The following is a 21,095-nucleotide window of genomic DNA, read 5'->3' on the forward strand; positions in this document are numbered from 1 at the left end:
TAAGACAGCCCCAATTAAATGATGTGCTTTATAAGACTTGCCTTGGCCATGGAGTCTGTTCACAGCAGTAAAACCCTAACTAGGATTTCTTTATAGGAAATATGGAAATGGCATGCTGGTGAGGACAAAACAGAGGAAAAGGGAATAACCATAAGCAGAAAATGTAGCATTATGGACATTCAGAGAAGGAAGAGGGAACAAAGATGTGAAATAAATGTTCAGAAATTATCTCAGTTTCAAACTTCCCCAACACTCAAAGCCACAGCTGTGTGCATGCATTGAGTTCTTGGTAAAGAGAAGAGGTTAATATTTGCAGGAAGAAATCATTAGCTAACCCACAAATCATACTTTTATTTATTCTTCCACTATGAAGGATGCACATTTGTTGGCTTAAGTCAGATCTCTGGCCTTACACAGTCTCCCTGTGGAAAAAATAATATTGACCAAGCTTCTGATCCTGCCTGACATGAAATTGCTACACACTCAGAATCATGGAAATTTTTAGCTGGAAAGTACCTTTGGATGGAATTTAGAGGCACTAAAACCAGTTGTGACCTCCACATCAATTATCGTTTATAGGAAGTCCTGATAAGTGCCATGGCGATAGAAAGTTTAAACAGTTCTGCAGATCAGCTGTGCGAATGAGGTCCCAGTGAGCATGTGCAAGATGAGAGTCTGGCTACAGGATATCGCACAGCTGAGGACCATGAAAGGATTGTTGGCAGCACAGAGATCTCTCAGTCCTTTCTCAATACAGCCAAGTGCAGTGTACAAAAAGCAAGCAAGCAAACAAACAAACAAACAAACACTATATGCATTCTACAAACAGAATGTCCTACCTCAGTTCAGGGAAACAGATGTTTGCCATAGACCAGTAGAGCCTCAGGAGGGCGGGAAAATGCTGAGCAAAAGGATCCAGCCTAGAACTGACTCTGCTCTGAAGGGCTCTGTGGACGACCAGAATGTTCCTTCCTAAAATATGAAGGATTGTTGCACTGAAGATGCTAAAGAAAGATGCCAGACAGAAAGATGCTGTCTCACCTCCCTCTGTCCAAAAGCAAGACACAGAATTTTAGAAATAAAATCTGCCGTGCCTCCTATCCCTCCAGCATATATGCATTACCAAAGAGAACAAAGCTTAATGACCGGAGACACTGTGAAGTACCGTGTGCTAGCTCATGTCTGCAATCCCAGCATCTGCCAAATCTTCTCCAGAATACACATGGGGCCAGCCTGAGCTGCACGGGACCCTGTCTCAAAAACAAATGAACAGAATGAAGAAGAAGAAAAATACAGTTTGGAGAGGAATATGACCTTTATCTGACAGTTGTTTGCTTTCCCCTGTAACTTCTCATAGACACACAAAATCCTTTTCCTCTGAATCATTAAGTCTATTACAATGCACTTGTTTGTTGTTAAGGATGCTGAATAAACTGGAATTCAAAGTCATCTCTCTGAAAACAACTCATTCCATAGGTGTCCTCCGTGTATACATGAAGCAGACATGCAGGCAACACGCCTATAGCTCCAGAAACCGAGACAGGAGGATGGGTGTGGGTTCAAGGCTAGCCTGGGTTACCCAGTGAGAGTTGGTTCCAGACTAGCCAGTACTACATAGTCAGACCGTATCCCTGAAAGAAAAGAACAATAATCAATAGCTTCGGTCTGATCTCTTATTCTCTGAACTCTAAAAACACAAATCACAACAGCAGTGGTTTGAATATGCGCCTAGTTTTCATGTGTCAGAAACGTAGTGGTTTGAATGAGAATGGCCCACAGAGACTCATATATTTGAATGTTTAGTCCCCAGTTGGTGGAACTGTTTAGGAAGGATGGGTAGATGTAGCCTTATTGAAAGAAGTGTGTCACTGTGGTTGGGCTTGGGGTTTCAAACACCTACTGACATTCCCAATGCATTCTCTGCCTCCTACTTGTGGATTGAGAGACGTGAGCTTCAGCTGCCGCTCCAGCCACTTGCTGCCGTGCCTTTGCTTGTCCATCATAACTCTAACCCTCTAATTAAACTCTTTTTTTAATTTTTTTAAAAAATAAATTGCCAAGATAAATAAATAAATTAGCTAGCCTTGGCCTTGGTGTTTTGTCATAGCAACAGAAAAGTAACTAAGACAGTCGATGTACTTGGACATTTGATTCCCTGTAGTTATTGCTTGGGAGGAACCTTAAGGAGGTAGAGTGTTGCTAGAGGAAGTAGATCACTGGGGGCAAGCTTTGAGGTTTTCTAACCTGACGCCACTTCCTGTTCTTTCTGTTTCCTGAAATGTGATCTCTCTGGCTTTCTGATTTCTGGTTCCTGCGGTTCCTACTCCGGTGCCAGCCCCACCAAGGCGGCTTTCTGATTTCTGGTTCCTGCGGTTCCTACTCCGGTGCCAGCCCCACCAAGGCGGCTTGTACCCACTTAAGCAAAACCTTCCCTCCTCTAAGCTCAGGAACAGAAAGAAACCGATACAGTGCGTGGTGCAGCGGTGTGGAGCAGTGGGGATAACACACCCACTAACTGAGATCAGAAGATAGCGCAACTTACTCAAGGCTGAGGTAAATCAGCAGCTAACAGTGGCGAGGAGGATACAAAGCAAGGATAAAGATTCCTCAGTGTAGAGGGTCAAATTCCCCTGGACTGAACTGAAAGTAATCCTCCTGCCCCACCCCTCTGACTGCTGTGATTACTGGAGTGTGCGTCTGCACCCAGTTACTTTTTTTTTTTTTTTTTTTTTTTTAAGTTCCTGATACTTGGCATGCCTAAAGAGATCCACCCAACAGAACTGAACTAGACAAATCCAGACAAAGTAAGGGTAGTCTCACAGTTTAGCTCGCAGTTTTTAACTAATGACTCTGGACTTGTCCCTCTAACCTGCATCATTTCCTGAACCTCGATTTCATTTCCTGTGACCTGCTAGGCACCTTTAGTCAAATGTCCTACTGATACTCAAAACTCAGTACTGCTGCTTGGAAACACATCTGCCAGCGTTTCACCAGAAAGGCAAGGCAAGAAAGAGCACATACCTGCAGTCCTGGGCTGGGGAGACAGAGGTCTGAAAAATCACGGGCTTGAGACCAGCCTGGGCTCTATCAAGACGGTCATATGTATATGTAAATCTAGATGTATATGTATATCGTATATGTGTATCCTATATATATATATATATACTTGATCTCACGTCTAACCTTTACTAAACAGACTATATAAAAGCCTCTGTTTCCATGGTTATAAAATGTTGAGTGCTGTACATAACAGAAATACTGGAAGCTGGGCATGGTGGCGCATGCCTTTAATCTGAGCACTTGGGAGGCAGAGGCAGGTGGATTTCTGAGTTCGAGGCCAGCCTGGTCTACAGAATGAGTTCCAGGACAGCCAGGGCTACACAGAGAAACCCTGTCTCGAAAAAACAAACAAAGTACTAGGAAAATACTAGGAAAAGTAAGAAATGCAGTAGTATTGAATGCACAGCGTAGTATCCTTTTTTTTACAGTCCTTGCTTCGTGTTATTACCAAAAATGTAACATTTTTTTCTCATACCTTCCTTTTTCCTCCTCCCTTTTCCTTCCTTTCTTTCTGTCTGTCTTTTGCAATAGTATCATGAGGTCCAGGCTAGCCTCGACCTCCCTATATAGTTGAGGATGACCCTGAATTTCTGATTCCTTCCGCACCTCCTCCATGCTGGGATTTGAGCTGGACACCATGGCCCTCGGCAGCTCTTCTTTCTTGATCCTCAAATTCAACCAGTTGCTCAGTTGTGAGGGTCAAGACCCCACGCCCCCACCCACCCACCCCTGCATGCAGCATCCCCTGCCCTCAACTGCTTCTCCCTCTTGGTCCTGCCACAAAACAGAGGACAGTGGCTGATTATGACCTCCAGGTGCAAATACCTTGACTGCCACAAAGATAGTCTGTTCCCTGTCTCTCTCAGTTCCTCTCTCTTCCATTCCTGAGTTCTGAGAGCTCAGGATTCCTTCGGGTGGAACCATCTGGGTCCTATATCGTTCCAACCATTCCCCAGACAACACTGCAGTGATGTTACCGCGCTCGTTGACATGGGAGTCAGGTTCACTTTCCTGCAAGACTCCTTCCTTTGCAGCCCTGACATGCACATTTAATTTGTTGCCCCATTTAACACAATCCTCTGCTTTAACCCCAAAATACACAAAAGAGCACATTTCCTGCAGGGGACGGGGAACCAGTCAGCTAAACTGCTTTTGCTTTCCTAACCCCAAGGCGGTATGTCCATTGTTAGCTTCCGTTCGATTGTTTACGGAGGGGCTGAGGGTGTAAGAGGCTGAGAATATGTCTGTCCTAGTTCTGGGCTCTCCGTAGCTAGAATCCCTGTGATTTGCTTTCCCACAACTGTGCTGTTTGGGGGCATGCTCACAGATCAGCAACTGTGCGCTTTTGCCTCCTCTGCATTCAAAGCTCAATATCCACTGCAAGCAATTTCCCCAGCGGAGGGGGGTGGGGGGTGGGGGAGAAGCAATGAGCAGCTGGGTGGACGTTTTAGAGGTGATTTCATTTACCTTTATTTTAGACACAACTCTTCTTGGGCTATTTAAAATAAATAAAAATGTACGCTGTTTGAGTGGATCTTAATCGGCAACAGTCTTCAAAGATATTTCAGCCGTCTGAATGAGGGATGTGTCCCTCGCCCCATGAGGCAACCCATGCAATGCCTGTCTGAGAACCCCCACTCACTTTCTCTATGTGGGAAAGACCCAACGTTAAGAGTTTGCCCATCCTTCCCGTATATGTCTCAGCGATTAAATACGGATCTAAGCTTGCGGGTAGGAGAGTGTAGATTTGTTTGGAACGCTATTTTTCTGACACCAGAGCTGGAACTCAGGGCAAATGTTCTTCTACTACTGTGCTGTATCTCCAGCCTGGTTTTGGGGTTTTTTGACATAAAATGTGCGCGTGTGCGCGTGTGCGTGTGTGTGTGTTGGCTTCTGAAAAGGTTTCTACACTCCTAAGAGACTTAGCTATGTGTAGTAGTGCTCACTTTTGATCCTAGTACTCAGGAGGCAGAGGCAGGTGGATGTCTGTGAGTTCGAGGGCAGTTTGGTCTTTAGAATGTGTTCCAGGACAGCCAGGGCTGGAGGAAGACCAAGTCTTAAAACAAACAAACAAAGACTCACTAGAAAAAGCAGCACTTTTAACTTGGGCATGATTCTTAGACCCCCCCCCCCCCCCCAGGACATGGTTACCGTGGTAAAGACAGCAGAGCAAAAGTTAGGAAAAGAGATAAGTTTTTGATAATAAGATTGAGCTATGGAATAAAAATGCCCACCTGAGTCCACCACAGCACAGATTTCTTGTTGTGTTAGATCATAAACTTATCTTCTTTTGAATAGTTTGGTGAATAAATTGGTGGGGTTTTTTTAAATCTCTTTTTTTCCCTTAAAGACTGATATTGGACTCTCCATAACCAGGTAAAGCCATTCTGGGTAATGGATCAATACCTCATACACAAGCATATGGATAAAAGAAAAAAAATTGGGACCTATTTTGTAATCAGTAAAACCACCCATGTCAAGACACACATTTTATTCTGGAAAATCAGTGAATTTCTTGCTAGGGAAAGTAGTAGACATCAAATGTGGGGCTTTAGCAAACAGCTGATCAAATATCAGCTGAGCTGTGATAGTTTTAGTCAAGACTCAGAATGGTTGAGGAAGATGTAATGATGAAGAAAGACAAGAAACTGGGCGAGGAGAGAACTGGTTGACAAGCACAGCCTCTGAAAGGTCCTGCGGCAAAACCTCAGAAAGAAATTCCAAGTTGTCATTTGTGACAACTTGGATGGACCTGGAGAGGGTTTTACTACATAAAGGAAGCAAGGCACACAAAGACAGAATATGCGGGAATTAGCACAATCTGCATATATGTGGTTAAGAGTTTAAGGAGAGACAACAGTTAAACATGCAGAATAAGGCTTGTTCTTTGTCTTTATGTGTTCTTTGCAGAGTAAGGTTTTGAGAACACTATTGCACCCATTGTAATGGTTTATCTTGGTTGTCAACGCAGTAGGATCTGGGATCAATTGAAAGTCACAATTCTGGGTGGGTGTGAGGCTATTTCCTGGAAGGATACAGTGAGAGAGGAGGCATGCACCACCCCGCCCCCACCCAGCGGGCAACACCTTCTGTGGCAGGACAGATAGAAAGGAGAAGGGGGAAAGGATATCGCTTTTGCTTGGTGGCCTCTCTCCTCACTGGGGCTTCTATCTACTCCATCAAAGCCCAGCTCATCCAGTCTTCCAACATGGACAGAATCCTCCAGGCTTTCATCACCACATAGAGGGTTGCTGGAACCTCAGCTTCTTTGACTCAACAGCTATCAGTTGTTAGCCTCTTGGATCTATGCATGGCTGTTGTCTTGCTACCCAGTTCCTACAGTGTAAGCTGATCTAGTAAATCTCTGTGGTATGCACTCATTCCATCCATTCCGTTCCTCTAGAGAGCTCTGACTAATACACCTATAATCCCAGCACTTGTGGAAACAGGAAGGCTGGAATTTCAAGGCCAGCCTCGGTTATGTACGCAGCAAGTTTGACAAGGTTGTGGCCAGCATGAGACCCTGTCTCAAAAATCAATTAGTAAGCAAGTGGATAAATAAACACATTGTTAGGTAAATGTAAAAGTCAGATATTTTTCACTAGAAAGAAAAAGTACATATTAGAGCTGAAAACCATGATAATTGACCAAATTATTCTACATCATATTCACAATCATTTGTATGTACTGTATAAAAACATAGAATTTATTATTAACATTATTATTATTACCACAATCTGCATACAGAGAGGTAACTGGTGACTACAAGAGGCCAAGAGTTGAACAGGAAGACAATGTATGCAGAATAAGGCTTGTTCTTTTTTTTTTTTTTTTTTTTTACATGTTCAATAAAGAGTAAGGCTGGGAGAACAGTGGTATGCCTATAATTGTTATAGGCCTATATATATTACCTATACTACATATATTATGTATATGTACTATATATACTATATATTATATATGTATACATTATGTATATGTACTATATTATTATGTACTATATATTATACGTATATATTATGTATATGTACTATATTATTATGTACTATATATTATATATATTATATACTATGTATATTATGTATATCTATTATATACTATGTATATTTACTCTCTATATACATACATACATACATACATATATTATAATATGATATTATGACAGATCCCAATAGGTAGTGGGCCACAAAATAAAGAGTATAAAGGAGCATAGTTTAATAACAATGTTAGAACACACCATAAATATGGACAGTGTGGCTAAAATCAGGTGCAAATCATGAAAGGGCAGGGTCAGTCAGTTGACAGAAGACCCACCATGTTACAGGCTTCTAATGTAGTGGTTCTCAACCTTCCTAACACTGTGACCCTTTTAATACAGTTCCTCATGCTGTGGTGGCCACAACTATAAAGTTATTTTCATTGCTGCTTCCTAACTGTAATTTTGTCACTGTTATGAACCATAATGTAAATATTTGTGTTTCCTGAGAGTCACAGTCAACCCCAAAGGGGTCATGACCCCGTAGGTTGAGAACTGCTGTTCTAATGTTAATGTCTAATGCCCAGGGGGTCACAATGTACCCAGGGGCTACATTAAAGGACCTCAAGATTGAACACCCTTTAGTGTGCTCCAGCCATAAGATAACATGGATTAAAAAGAAAAACAATGTTTATGGACTGTCTTAGTCAGGGTTTCTATTCCTGCACAAACATCATGACCAAGAAGCAAGTTGGGGAGGAAATGGTTTATTCAGCTTACAATACCATAGTGCTGTTTATCACCAAGGAAGTCAGGACTGGAACTCAAGCAGGTCAGGAAGCAGGAGCTGATGCAGAGGCCATGGAGAGATGTTCTTTACTGGCTTGCTTCCCCTGGCTTGCTCAGCCTACTCTCTTATAGAACCCAAGACTGCCAGTCCAGAGATGGTCCCACCCACAAGGGGCCTTTCCCCTTTGATCACTAATTGAGAAAATGCCTTACAGCTGGATCTCATGGAGGCATTTCCTCAACTGAAGCTCCTTTCTCTGTGGTAACTCCAGCTGTGTCAAGTTGACACAAAACTAGCCAGTACATGGACAGAGTAATTTAGAGGGCCCCAGGGCAAGAACTTGGCTGTTATCTATTGCATGAGGGCCAGTGTTCTCTTGGAGGGGTCCTGACCCAACGCTGAATTCTAGAGTTGTATGTGGAGACCTTCCAATTCCTAGTATTGTTCCTGTATGAATATGAGGCCAAGTTCATAAATGGAGGTTAGGTGACCTCAGCTGCAAAGTAGGGATACAAAGTAGGGAATCAGGAAATACCTTCCCCAAACACTGTGGACTAATCAGCGGGGCAGTGTCAGCTCAATGGAAAGATTCTTAGTCATCTGTGTGAGGGCTTTCTCCATGACCCAGACTTATTCAAATATTTTTCACTGTGAGTTTGAATGAAAACAAAGATATGGTAACCGGATTTGCAAACGACAGACTTAAGGGAAGCAGATTTAATAATTACAAAAGTTGAATGTAGTTAAAGCCTGTGTGTGGTTATCATGTCCCTGCACAGATTCTTCTAACTTCATAATACAATACTTATGAAGACATAAAATCTTCACAGTCCACAATACCCTGTTCTGGAACTATATGCAAGGACAGGTCTATCATGAGAACCTTGGAGAAATTTCTATGAGTGACCAAGACATAGGAATTGAAGAGGAAAAGTGCTGTCCTTTTGTTCTGTGTAGGGAATTGTGGTGGTTTGAGTATGCCCAGTCCAGGGAGTGGCACTATTTGGAGGTGTGGCCTTGTTGGAGCAGGTGTCACTGTGGGAGTGGGCTTTAAAACTCTCATCCTAGCTACCTAGAAGTCAGTCTTCTGCTAGCAGCCTTCAGATGAAGATACAGAACTCTCAGCTCCTCCTGTACCATGCCTGCCTGGATACCAACATGCTCCCATCTTGATGATAACAGACTGAAACTCTGAACTTGCAAGCCAGCCCCAATTAAATGTTGTCCTTCATAAGACTTGCTTTGGCCATGGTGTCTGTTCACAGCAGTAAAACCCTAGCTAAGACAAAAGCAACCCTGCACTCCTGGGTTTGTGGTTCCTGTTTTCTACCACTGGATTACCTCTGGATTCAATTCCCACAAGAAACAGATGACACAGTAGACTTCTCTCCCTTCATCCCTGTCTTAGTGGGAATTGAACGAAGGATTTAGTAGTTACTACACACTAAGCAGGCAAAGGACACACTGAGCTATACCCTCAGTCTTCCTTTTGCTAAGCTTACTCTCTGTCCTTATACTCACTCTGTGGCCCACACCAACTTTGAATTTTTTACCCTCCTGCCCGAGCCTCCTGAGTATCTGGGATGACAGGCCTGCACCGCTGTGTTTGATGGCATCATTTTCAATAGATGAGGGTCACAGACCTCCGGGCTTTTTTTTTTTTTTTTTCCTGCTTTTGATTTAAGTTCTTCTTTTGTGCTGGCACCAGCTACCAGTGTCAACAGGGGTACCTCTTCCCCGTTCAATAGGATGTCTTTCAAAAGGCAAATGACAACAAATTTAGTCTAAACTGTCTTTTATTGGCGGTTCCAAGAATCAAGCAATACACAGTATAAAATAAAAGTATATTCTGATGGGCTGAATGGAGATGGGTTAGGGAAGAGGCTAGGGAGGGTGGAAAGAACAAATCTGGGCCTTGCAAATTTACTTTCCTTGTAAGGTTACAGGAGAGACTTCTTTGTGCTGGCCTTAACACTGGCTCTCAGGATCTGGCTGCTGTCTGTCTCTATCCTTGTTTCTCAGAAGGTCAGATAAAGGGCTTTGTTTGGGCTTGGTGGTGTGGGAGTTCTGTCCCAGTAGCCCCTCTTTGCTCCTATCGGTTGAACCTGGGCATGAGCTCAGTTCAGACAAGTGAGTGGCTCCTATAAATGTCACCTAGGTGCTGTAATATGTGACCACAGGATTTCCCTTTAGCTTGCTTAGGCTCTTTTTTTCTCTGAAAGTGCCCCACCCCATGTTTGTGTGCATGTGTGTTTGAGTTTGTGTGTGTGTGTGTGTGTGAGTATGTGTATGTGTAAGAGAGTGTGTGTGAGCGTCAATGTGTATATGTGTGTGAGTGTGATTGTATGTGTGTGAGTGTGTATATGAATATGTGTGTGAGTGTGTGTATATGTTTGAGTGTGTGCCAATGCACACATGTACACGCCCATGCATAACATCACGTGTGAGAGTTTGAGGGTAGCATGTAGGAGCTGATTTTCTCCTTCCACCATGGATTTCAGGGAATGGGACTGGGACTTAGGTGATCTGGCTTGGCAGGAAGCACCTTTACCCACTGATCTGTCTGGCCACGCCTCTGTGTTTAATGTAACACTTAAAATGGTACATAGTTCATTCCATTTGGCAAGTCTTTGTTGTTTAGGACATTAAAATAATAACTAAGGGATTGGGAGAAATGGCTCAGCAGTAAGGAGACCATACTGCTTTTGTAGATGGCTCTAGTTAGATTCCCAGCATCCCCAGTGCCACACTGGGTAGCTCACAACCACCCATAACATTAGTTCTAGGGAAATCCAATATTTCTCTCTCTCTCTCTCTCTCTCTCTCTCTCTCTCACACACACACACACACACACACACACATTAAAAAAATCTTTAAAATGATTACTAGTAAATACTAGTCCTCTGTAGTACCGCTTCAAATCAGGAATGGTGATACTTTCAGAAGTTCTTTTATTGTACAGGATTGTTTTTAACTATTCTGGGGCTTTTTATTTTTCCATATGACATTGAGAATTCTTCTTTCAAGGTCTGTAAAGAACTGTGTTGGAGTTTTAATGGGGACTGCATTTAATCTGTAGCTTGCTTTTGGTCAGATGTCCATTTTCACTATGTTAATCCTGCTAATTCACAAGCATGGGAGATCTTTCCATCTTCTGATATCTTCTTCAATTTCTTTCTTCAAAGACTTGAAGTTCTTTTCATACAGGTCTTTCACTTGCTTGGGTAGAGTTACACCAAGATATTTTATATTTTTTTGTGGTTATTGTGAAGGGTGTTGTTTCCCTGATTTCTTTCTTTCTTTTCTTTTTTTTTTTTTTTGGTTTTTCGAGACAGGGTTTCTCTGTATAGCCCTGGCTGTCCTGGAACTCACTCTGTAGACCAGGCTGGCCTCGAACTCAGAGATCCGCCTGCCTCTGCCTCCCAAGTGCTGGGATTAAAGGCGTGCGCCACCACACCCGGCGTTTCCCTGATTTCTTTCTCAGCCTGTTTACCATTTGTATAAAGGAGGGCTACTGATTTTATTTTATTTTTTAGTTAATTTTGTTTGCAGCTACTTTGCTGAAGGTGTTTATCAGTTACAGGAGTTCTCTGGTAGAATTTTTGGGGTCACTTATATGTACTATCATATCATCTGAGAAATAGTGATACTTTGACTAGAAACAGACAGATTGATCAATGGAATCAAATTGAAGACCCTGAAATAAACCCACACAACTAAAGACACTTGATTTTTGACAAGGAAGGCAAAACCATACAGTGGAAAAAAGAAAGCATCTTCAACAAGTGGATCTGGTCTAACTAAATGTCTGCATGTAGAAAAATGCAAATAGGTTCATATTTATCACCCTGCATAAAACTCAAGTCAAAGTGGATCTTCACCAACCATCCATTTGCTGCAAATTTCATGATGTCTTGGTTTTAAGTAGTATTCTGTTGTGTAAATGAAGCACATTTTCTGTATCCATTTTTGGTAGAGGGACATCTGGGTTGTTTCCAGTTTCTGGCTACGACGAATAAAGCTGTTATGACTGGATTAACTTGATACCCGTCCCATAGGCAAGAACCAACCCCTGACGGTGATACAGTGTTATTGCTTGCAGACAGGAACCTAGCAGAATTGTCCTCTGAGAAGCTCCACCCAGAAGCTGATGGAAGGAGATGCAGCGACTCATACTCAAACATTAGATGGAGCTTGGGAAGTTTTGTGGAAGAATCAGTGGAAGGATTCAGGAATCAGGAGGGGATAGAGACGCCACAAGAAGACCAACAGAGTCAACTAACCTGCAACCTTGGGAGGCTCTCAGAGACTGAACCAGCAACCAAAGGGCAAAGGACATAGGCCTTCCACATATATGTAGCAGGTGTGCATCTTGGTCTTTATGTAGGTCCCCCAACAACTAGAGTTGGTGCTTACCCTGGTTCTGTTGCCTGGCTATGGATCCGGCTCTCCATAACTGTGCTGTCATGTCTCAGAGTGGGAGAGAATGTAGCTAGTCCTGCAATGACTTGAGGTATTAGGGTGGGTTGGTATGGGGGATGGGTGGTTCCCCCTTCTCGGAGGTGAAGGGGAAGGGGATGGGGAGAGGGGCTGTGGAGGGGGACTGGGAGCAGAGGGGGTTTGCAATTGGAATGTAAAGTGAAGAAATAAATGGAGAAAAATGTAAATAAAAATAAAATAAAATAATGACTGAGTTTGAGAATACATTTTGTTTTTAATAGAATGTCCTTTGTTGATAGATCATGTCTTAGAGTTTCATTGCTGTGAAGAGACACCATGATCATGCCAACCCTTATAAAGGAAAATGAGGAGGAGTGGAGAGTTCTATATCTGGATTTGAGAGCACCAGAAGGTGTACTGGACTGAGCTACTGAGACCTCAAAACCCACCCACTAGTGACACACTTCCTCCAACAAAGCCACCCCTACTCCAATGAGGCCACATCTCCTAATGGTGTCCTAAGAGCCTATGGCCTATGGGGGCTATTTTTACTCAAAGCACCACAGCAGATATTGGCTAATTTGCTAGAATCATTGTAATTTATACTCAGAAGTTATCTGTCTGGAGGACCTCTTCAGGCACTCAAACCAGCAGTGAACATTGTTGTTGTTTGATATTTTAAACTTTCAAGAATTTACTGGTTAGCTGCTAGGATCTTCAAAGACAGTCTCCAGTTGTTTAGAATATAAGAAAGGGATAACCAATCCTGACATGATGTGACAGAAATGAGCTCAAGTTCAATTAAAGGACACTCTGATGAGATGGGAAGGTAAGAGCTGTCCCACCTGTGCCCGGTGTCCACACATAGAACCCCACCATTGCTGTTAACGTAATGTGACAAAACTTTACCCCACAGCTCACAGCAACCTAACAATTGAAATGAAAGAACAAAGTAGCTAATAATTAAAAGTTATCTTTCCTCACTAGGTCACAGCTGCTGTTTTCTTTTGTGGTTTGTTTGTTTGCTTGTTTGTTTGTATTTGATAAATTGTATTACTTCCTTGATGTTTAAAATGGCCATGGCAGTGACTAAGCGAAATTAAAAGGATCTCTTGTCCCACATTTCTTCTTGGCTTCCTCATCCTGAAATGGTTCTACTCGTTTCCAATGTCTTTGGGGACCAAAGATGGCCAGACTACGACCTCCGGTTACACCTGCTTCCTTGACCTGGGCGGGGTTCAGATCACTTCATAGTTCCATTCAGCCAGCCAGCCCCACCTCAGCTGTGAGTTCCCAGAGCCCACAGGGTTCTCCCTAGGAACCCAGACCATCCCTGCTTCTTTCCTTCCGCTTTTTCCACAAATGGAAGGCTCTGCATCTCAGCTTTGTGTTTTGATTGTATGAGTTTTTTTTGTTTTTGTTTTTTTGCCAGAAGGTTAAGAAAATCCTCAATTCTTTATGTTCTGGATAATTTCCTGTATGACTTAATGTCTCCCTAATTTATGTTATGCTTCAAACCCCGGAGAAATGGCAGAGGTGCCTATTTAACATGACAATGCAGACCTGGCCTTCAGGTTCTCCCAGCAGAGCATCCCTCAGTCCCTTCCTGTTACAGGGTATTGCTGGTGTACCCCACCTTCTACCCAGACCTCTGCAGCCCAGAGGCTGAGCTGCCTGTCCATCCAGAGGCTCTTCCCTATATAATACAGACATTTTGGTTACCTAACTGTTTTGTACTTTTGTTCTCCTGGTTCCTCTCTCCCATCTCCTCCCTCATCTCCCTCTCCTGGCCCAGCTCAGTCTGGTCTTGTCTGCTCTGGATTCTCCCAAATGTCCCTGCCTCTACATTCTCCCTTTTATCTACAATAAACGTTCGTTCTCCTCCACCACACCTAAGAGCACCCCTTTCCTTCCCTTTCCTTTTTATTCGTTTTCATCTATTTACTGATAATATGGCTAGACCAAGACTGCAAAACACCAATTCTTGGTCCTGTGTATGATTATCTGATCCGCTTGTTCTAAACGATCAAACAAAATATGGAACAACGTGTCTGTCAATCACTTTAGTCAGCTTCCTGCTTCCTGGGGGCTTTCCAGCTTGGGCACGCCCTGAACCAGCCCTTAGGGACCCTCCCCACGAACAAACTGTCCTTCAGCCAACCATTCTCTGTTCTTCCCGCCCATCAGGTTGCCCTCTCATTCCACCTTTCCACTCCCATTTCTTGTTTATCCCTCACTCTGAAAGCAGCCCTTGTCCTCCGCCCACCTTTCTTTTGTGCGTATGTATATTGAGACAGGTCATTGTTGAGTGTCTCCTTTTATCACACTCAGTCTTATTTTTTTGAAATAGAGTCTTAGACTGAATCGGGAGCTCATTGTTAACTAGACTGGCTTCCCTGTGAGCCCCCAGGACCTGCCTGTCTCCATCCCTTCTATAGACTGTGGCCAGCTTTTACATGGAGTGCTGAGGGATCCGAACACAGATCCTTTTACTTGTGCGGCAAGGAGTTTATCCACAGAGCCACCTCTCCAGCTCCTGTTTCACGGTTTTTGTTTGTTTGTTTTTTTTAAAGATTTATTTATTTTATGCATGTGAGTACACTGTAGCTGTCGTCAGACACATCAGAAGAGGGCATCGGATCCCATTATAGATGGTTGTGAGCCACCATGTGGTTGCTGGGAACTGAACTCAGGACCTATGGAAGAATTGTCAGTGCTCTTAAACCACTAAGCCATCTCTCCATTTGAGTTTTTATGAAGCTTTATTTTTTACTTGAGAGAGAGAGAGAGAGAGAGAGAGAGAGAGAGAGAGAGAGAGAGAGAGAGACACTGACTCTGTCTCTGAACTGGCCTAGAATTTATTACGTAATCTAGCCTGGTTTCAAATTCATGGTTATGCTCCTGCCTCACATCTGTGATTACTCAGGTAACAGGTACAACACTCCCAGCCGAGAGTCCTGTTTGCTGACCTTTTTGAGATGCTCACAGACTCTGGTGGCAGCGTTTCCACCGTGCTGCAGGAGCCTCCCCCTGGCCCTCAGTACCTTTCTACCCTCTGTGACCATCCTCTTGGATGCTCCAGCTTTGTTTGCCTGTTTATTCAGGCAATGTCGAGAATCCCTTCGAGGAGCTCCGTCCCAGTCTGACTTGCATCAGAACTTGGCACTTTGGTGCCCGCTTCGTACTAAGTTAGAGCAACGCTGTATTTTTTTAAGAGAAGGGAATTTTGTTACCCTTGTACACATTGAAAAGATCTATAGATGCAATTAGTCAGAAGCACGTGTCGGTAAGTATGAACGGTGAAGGCGGGGCGTGCTGGGTTCTGTGGAGCATGCGCTGTCTCCCCCACCAGCCATGCAGTGCCACGCTGCCACATTGTTGACCCTCGCTTTCACCCCACTTCCAGACATTGACAAGTGAAGCCTTTGGAGCCTCAGTCACTCATGACTTGCCTCCTTTGTTACCTGCCTGATCTGCAGTCTCATGTTGGCCCTGATTCATGGTGGTCAGCACGTAAGGTTGTTGTGCCTGGTAGGGGCAGAAAGGTAGAATAGCTGTCCCCATGCCACGAGGGGGAGGTGGGGATGGTTGTGAGCCACCTTGTGTTTGCGAGCCACCTTGTGGTTGTTGGGAATTGAATTCAGGATCTCTGGAAGAGCAGCCAGTACTCTTAACTACTGTGCCATCTCTCAAGCCCCTCAAACAATTTAATTAAAGCAGTTCATTGGGAAAAATGATATTTTCCTACTCTGTAACAATTAAAAATGTGTTTTGTTGGATTTTAAAGGTAGTTGGGGGAGGTGGGTCATTGTTAAAACAAAAATATTCCTTGACCTTCATTGAGTTTTACAAACTCATTCATTTATTTTAGGTGGGGGGTGGGGATGTATGTGCATGACTGTGGACATCAGGGGACAACCTGTGACAGTTGCTTCTCCCTTCTGACGCTTGCATGCCAGGGATTCAAGTCGGGCTGCCTGGCTTAGCAGCCAGAGCCTTTACTGCTAAGCCGTTCCATTTCCTCAACTGCAATGTACTGATCTGTGTTTCTAGTTTAGCCACTGAGCAGTACCACAAAATGGCTGTGACCTTGAACGGACAAAGAACTCAGGAAGTGACAGTTCTGGGTGATGATAAGACAGGTAGGTCACAGCTTTAAGAATATCTCCCTCCAACTTTCCCTTGAAATGTGTGACTCTCACCCTGCACCGTGATGGCTGGAGTCCGTTTGTTTCCTGGTTAACTCACCCGCTTCATTTCTTCTCTGTGGGCTAAGCACGAACCCTAGCAAATTTCAGGGATGCAATGCCGGTCTGAGCCGCAGCTGGGGTGTGCCCGGTTCACACTGTCCACAGGCATCTCCCATTTGGTTTTAAAGCTCTAAGGTCCCCATTTCCCAGCATGACCTAAGGATGGAATGTGTGTTGCAGAGGCTTGTCAACGTTCTCTCCCTCCAGAACCTGCAGCCTCCCGGGTCCCAGTCTTCACGTTCACAGAGTACTCCTCTTGCTTGCTTCTCTTCCCTTTGCTTCTCTTTCTCATCGAAAGACCCAGACCTGATGCCAGTTCTTTTCCACAGGAGAGCACTTTGTGTGTCTCTAGCAGCTTCACAAATTGCTTTATGGTTTCATTTTGTCCATTAACTTTGTTTTTGAAGCAAACTGTGTAAAAACAAGCATCAAGTCTCCCGTCAGCTACACCGCAGTGCTTGCTTTTCTTTTTCTCAGACTCCAGGGACAGCGCCCTGCTGCTTTCTGTTGTTTTTGGTTTTTTTTCAAAGTGAGCCAGCACCCTCTGTAGGCCAACCTGTGCAGAACGCCTCCAACCAAGTCAGCCTGGGGTTTCTAATGCCATTTGACAAATGCGAGACCATTTGTCAAAAACTATCCTGGAGAATCCATTCAACTATCGAGGGACATAAAAGCCGAGAACTGGCTCTTTTGGTTGAGTTGCAACATCCCTAATTGGGACAGTAGACCACTAATGGGAAAGAAAGCTCTCCCTCTACCCTTCTGTCTCTGCTCACACCCACATGTTAATGCTCATGGTCTTCGCTCCACTTGTGACAGATTCATTTATTCAGTGGCTCTTGGTACTTCCATTGGGTGACAGCCTCCATCATAAGATCTGTCGTGTTTTATAAAAAGAAAGAATGCAGGGATATGTTTGGTTGTAGGTGCGGTAAGGTGTGGGGGAAGGGGTGCCCCTGCGGACGCATGCTGAAACATCTCTTCCCCCTGAGGTACCAGTCACATATAGTATAGGATAGTTTATTCAGGGAATGGGGAGGTGAGCTGAGAGAAAGGCAGAGGTGGGGTGGAGAAGAGAAAAAGAGAGAGGAGAATAGTAGAGGAGTAGAGGCCGGCCGTGAGCACATGGAGAGATTGGGGGGGATGGGGGGAGAGGGTAAGGAACAGGAACAGGAGTAAGAGAAAGAGGAGGGGGCAAGCAGCCCCTTTTATAGTGAGTCAGGCACACCTGGCGGTTGCCAGGTAACTGTGGGGCGGAGCCTAGACTAATTGCCAACAAGGTCTGCTGTGGGGAAATAGATTGTTTTTATTCTAATGAATGTGTAAGAACACTGACCTCTAGATCTTAAAGACGAAATGCTTGGTTGGAGACAGTGTCACAGTAAAAATACTTTCCTAGGGGCTGGCGAGATGGCTCAGAGGGTAAGAGCACTGACTGCTCTTCCAAAGGTCCTGAGTTCAAATCCCATCAACCAGATGGTGGCTCACAACCACCCTTAATGAGATCTGATGCCCTCTTCTGGTGTCTGAAGTCAGCTACAGCGAATGTACTTATGTCTAATAATAAATAAATCTTAAAAAAAAACTTTCGTAGCATGCACAAGGCTGATCTGTAGTCTGTCTGTCTGTCTGTCTCTCTCTGTCTCTCTCTCACACGCACACAAAATAAAATGAATAAGCACTCTAAGAGTATAAAGCAGGTGATCTGGAGAGAGCAAGTCATCAGGGTAGTCATGGTGGGATTCTAGATGGCGATGCTGAACGGAGATGTAGATGAAAGAAGGACAAATTCATCAGCTGCATGTAGTCCTATGACCATGGCCAAACCCACACCCAAATCCGAATTTCTGTGCTTTCTTAGTTGCATCCCACATGCTGTGTGTTGAGTTATCCCATAAGGACTCTAAAGGAGGAGTTAGCTCTTACAGCTGCCCATCACAGACTCTTTAGAACTTTGGAGGTGGCAGGCTGGAAATCTGATCAACTGGGGACCACGTGGTGTTACACAGTGGGGTTTTGTATGTTTTCCTTATATGTACAAAAGAATTGCTGCTGTCCATGACCCATGCGGAAGCAAGGAAATGGCTTCCTCTGTGTGAACAGTTCTGGGGGTGAGGATCAAATCCATGTACGTGATAAAAGATTGCTCTGTCACTGACCTACCCCTTGGCCTTTCATGGTAGAATGGCTGATGCTGAACTTACTTTCTGTATTGTGAAAGGAGTCTGGTTGTGTATTTATATGGCACCTTTAGACTTTTAATTAATTTATTTTCTTCTATTGCTTATTTAATCTTGGAACTCTCTCTATGCAGCACAACCTGGTCTTGGACTAAAAATGCAGTTTTGATCAAGAAGAAGGAAGACTAAAGTGTGGATACTTCAGTCCTTCTTAGAATGGGGAACAAAATACCCATGGAAGGAGTTACAGAGACAAAGTTCGGAGCTAAGGCGGAAGGAAGGACAATCCAGAGACTGCCCCACCTGGGGATCCATCCCATATACAACCACCAAGCCCAGACACTATTGCATATGCCAGAAAGACTTTGCTGACAGGACCCTGATATAGCTCTCTCTTGTGAGGCTATGCCAGTGCCTGGCAAATACAGAAGTGGATGATCATAGTCATCTCTTGGATGGAACACAGGGCCCCCAACGGAGGAGCTAGAGAAAGTACCCAAGGAGCTGAAGGGTTCTGCAACCCTATAGGTGGAACAACAATATGAACTAACCAGTACACCCAGAGCTTGTGTCTCTAGCTGCACGTGTAGCAGAAGATGGCCTAGTTGGCCATCAATGGGAAGAGAGGTCCCTTGGTCTTCCAAATTTTATATGCCCCAGTACAGGGGAATGCCAGGGCCAAGAAGTGGAAGTGGGTAGGTAGGGGAGCAGGGTGCGGGGAGGGTATAGGGGACTTTTGGGATAGCATTTGAAATGTAAATGAAGAAAATAACTAATAAAAAATTGGAAAAAATGCAGTTTTGGAGGACCGAAGAGATGACTCAGTGGTTAAGAGGACTTGCTGCTCTTTCAGAGGTCCTGAGTTCAATTCCCAACAACCATATGGTCGTGCACAAACCATTTATACTAGGGTCTGATGCTCTCTTTTGGCATGCAGTTATATATGCAGATAGAGCACACATATACATAAAATAAAAGTAAATGAATGAATGAAAAAATTCTGGCAGAAAACAAATGCAGCTGTCTTGCTTTAGCCTCCCAATTGCTGGGATGATAGCCATGGACCATCATGCCTGGCTAACATCTATCTACCTGCCTGTCTATCTGTTCATGCATTTACCCATTGATCTGTCTGTCTGTCTGTCTGTCTGTCTGTCTGTCTGTCTGTGTATCTTGTCTCCTTGGTATCCCAGGCTGGCCTCAATCATGATCCTTAGCCTCCCAACTGCTGGGACTGCTGATATGTACTACCATGTCTGGCCTAATTAAAGTTTGAATAAAAGGAAGTGTTTTGACTATTAGAAACTCAGAATATCATTCTCCACAGGCTCATTCTGCATGAGCTGTTGTTTTGAAGGTAATATGATAACTTCTGAGCAACAAATGGGGCTGGGCAGGAAACCAGGTTCCTCCAGGACACAGCTAGCTCTATGACAGTAGCTAGGGGCAGGGTTTGGAGGAGTCATTGCTATAGGTTGGATGTTGAATGTCTTCCAGTGTTTCTGTGTTAATGGTTCGATCCCACTGTGGCACTAATGGGCAGTGGGATCTGGTAGGAAGTCCTTAGGTCATTCAAGGGGATTGTGGGACCACGGCTCCTTCCTGAGTCTCTGGCTTGCAATGAGAAAATTTTCTGTCTCAAGCATTCTCTACTGATAACTTCCATCCATCCCAATAGCTCTACCAGATCTTATGCAAGTAGCTTAACTTGCCTCTTATTCATTAATTATCTGTTCCTGGGTTACTTACAGCAACGGGAAGCTGAGTAATATTGGGGCAATCATTTGGGCATAAGGCATACAGAAAGAGCTAAGAGAGAAATGCTTGGCAGATTGAATGGGGTCTTTGAGAGCTTATTTCCACGTGGAGACTTGCCTATTGCTGTTATACAATAACATAATTGACTGTTGTCTGCAGTCTGAAAAGGCAGAATGATGGAGCAATGCTAGCTAGATGCATCACAGATAACTAACAAATAGCACACTTAAATACTGGAAGGCAATGAGATTAGAAATAGCATCTGATCCTGCCCCTAGAGGCATTGCTGTTATGGCTGCTGTATCACATGTGTGTCAGTAGGTGGCAGAGACGAGACAGGCTGTGTCTATGCTCAGTGTTCTGACCTGGGATACCCCCGGAAAAAGGTGAGCCTAAGACAACCACCAATCTAGTGTCAGGGGCCCAGGATAGGAAGCTATTGTGAGACAACTACCAGTCTGGCACTTTGCAGGCTTGGATAAGCTCCCAAGGTAGGGAACGAGCCAGAGACTAGAAGACCCCCACCTGAACTGCTGGCCCAAGGCAGTTCAGAGTGAGCCCAAGATAAAAGACCCTTGCATGGGGTCATGCAAGTGGGGCAGGAATATGAGTGAGTCCAAGGTAGCCACCAGACCAGCATC

General features: G+C 44.1%; 1 long non-coding RNA gene and 1 other non-coding gene across 5 annotated transcripts in view; both read left to right on the forward strand.

Moving 5' to 3' along the window:
- Window positions 1–18,930, forward strand: part of Gm33377 — a 79,491-nt gene extending 60,561 nt beyond the window's left edge. For 2 of the 4 annotated variants that reach the window (XR_380700.2, XR_871968.1), the window contains exons 4-5: window positions 16,320–16,408; window positions 18,831–18,930. This is a non-coding gene — a long non-coding RNA (predicted gene, 33377). Of the gene's footprint in view, window positions 1–15,099; window positions 15,812–16,319; window positions 16,409–18,830 lie in introns of those variants that run through there. The other 2 variants (XR_380699.3, XR_380702.3) reach the window with 2 other exon arrangements.
- A 1,791-nt stretch (window positions 18,931–20,721) lies between these two features.
- Gm24433 lies at window positions 20,722–20,854 on the forward strand. The gene has a single exon (XR_003949108.1). It is a non-coding gene; the product is annotated as a small nucleolar RNA SNORA17 (small nucleolar RNA).
- The last annotated feature ends 241 nt before the right edge of the window (window positions 20,855–21,095 follow it).

The sequence above is a fragment of the Mus musculus genome, chromosome 10 (assembly GCF_000001635.26).
Source record: "Mus musculus strain C57BL/6J chromosome 10, GRCm38.p6 C57BL/6J".
NCBI lineage: Eukaryota > Metazoa > Chordata > Mammalia > Rodentia > Muridae > Mus > Mus musculus.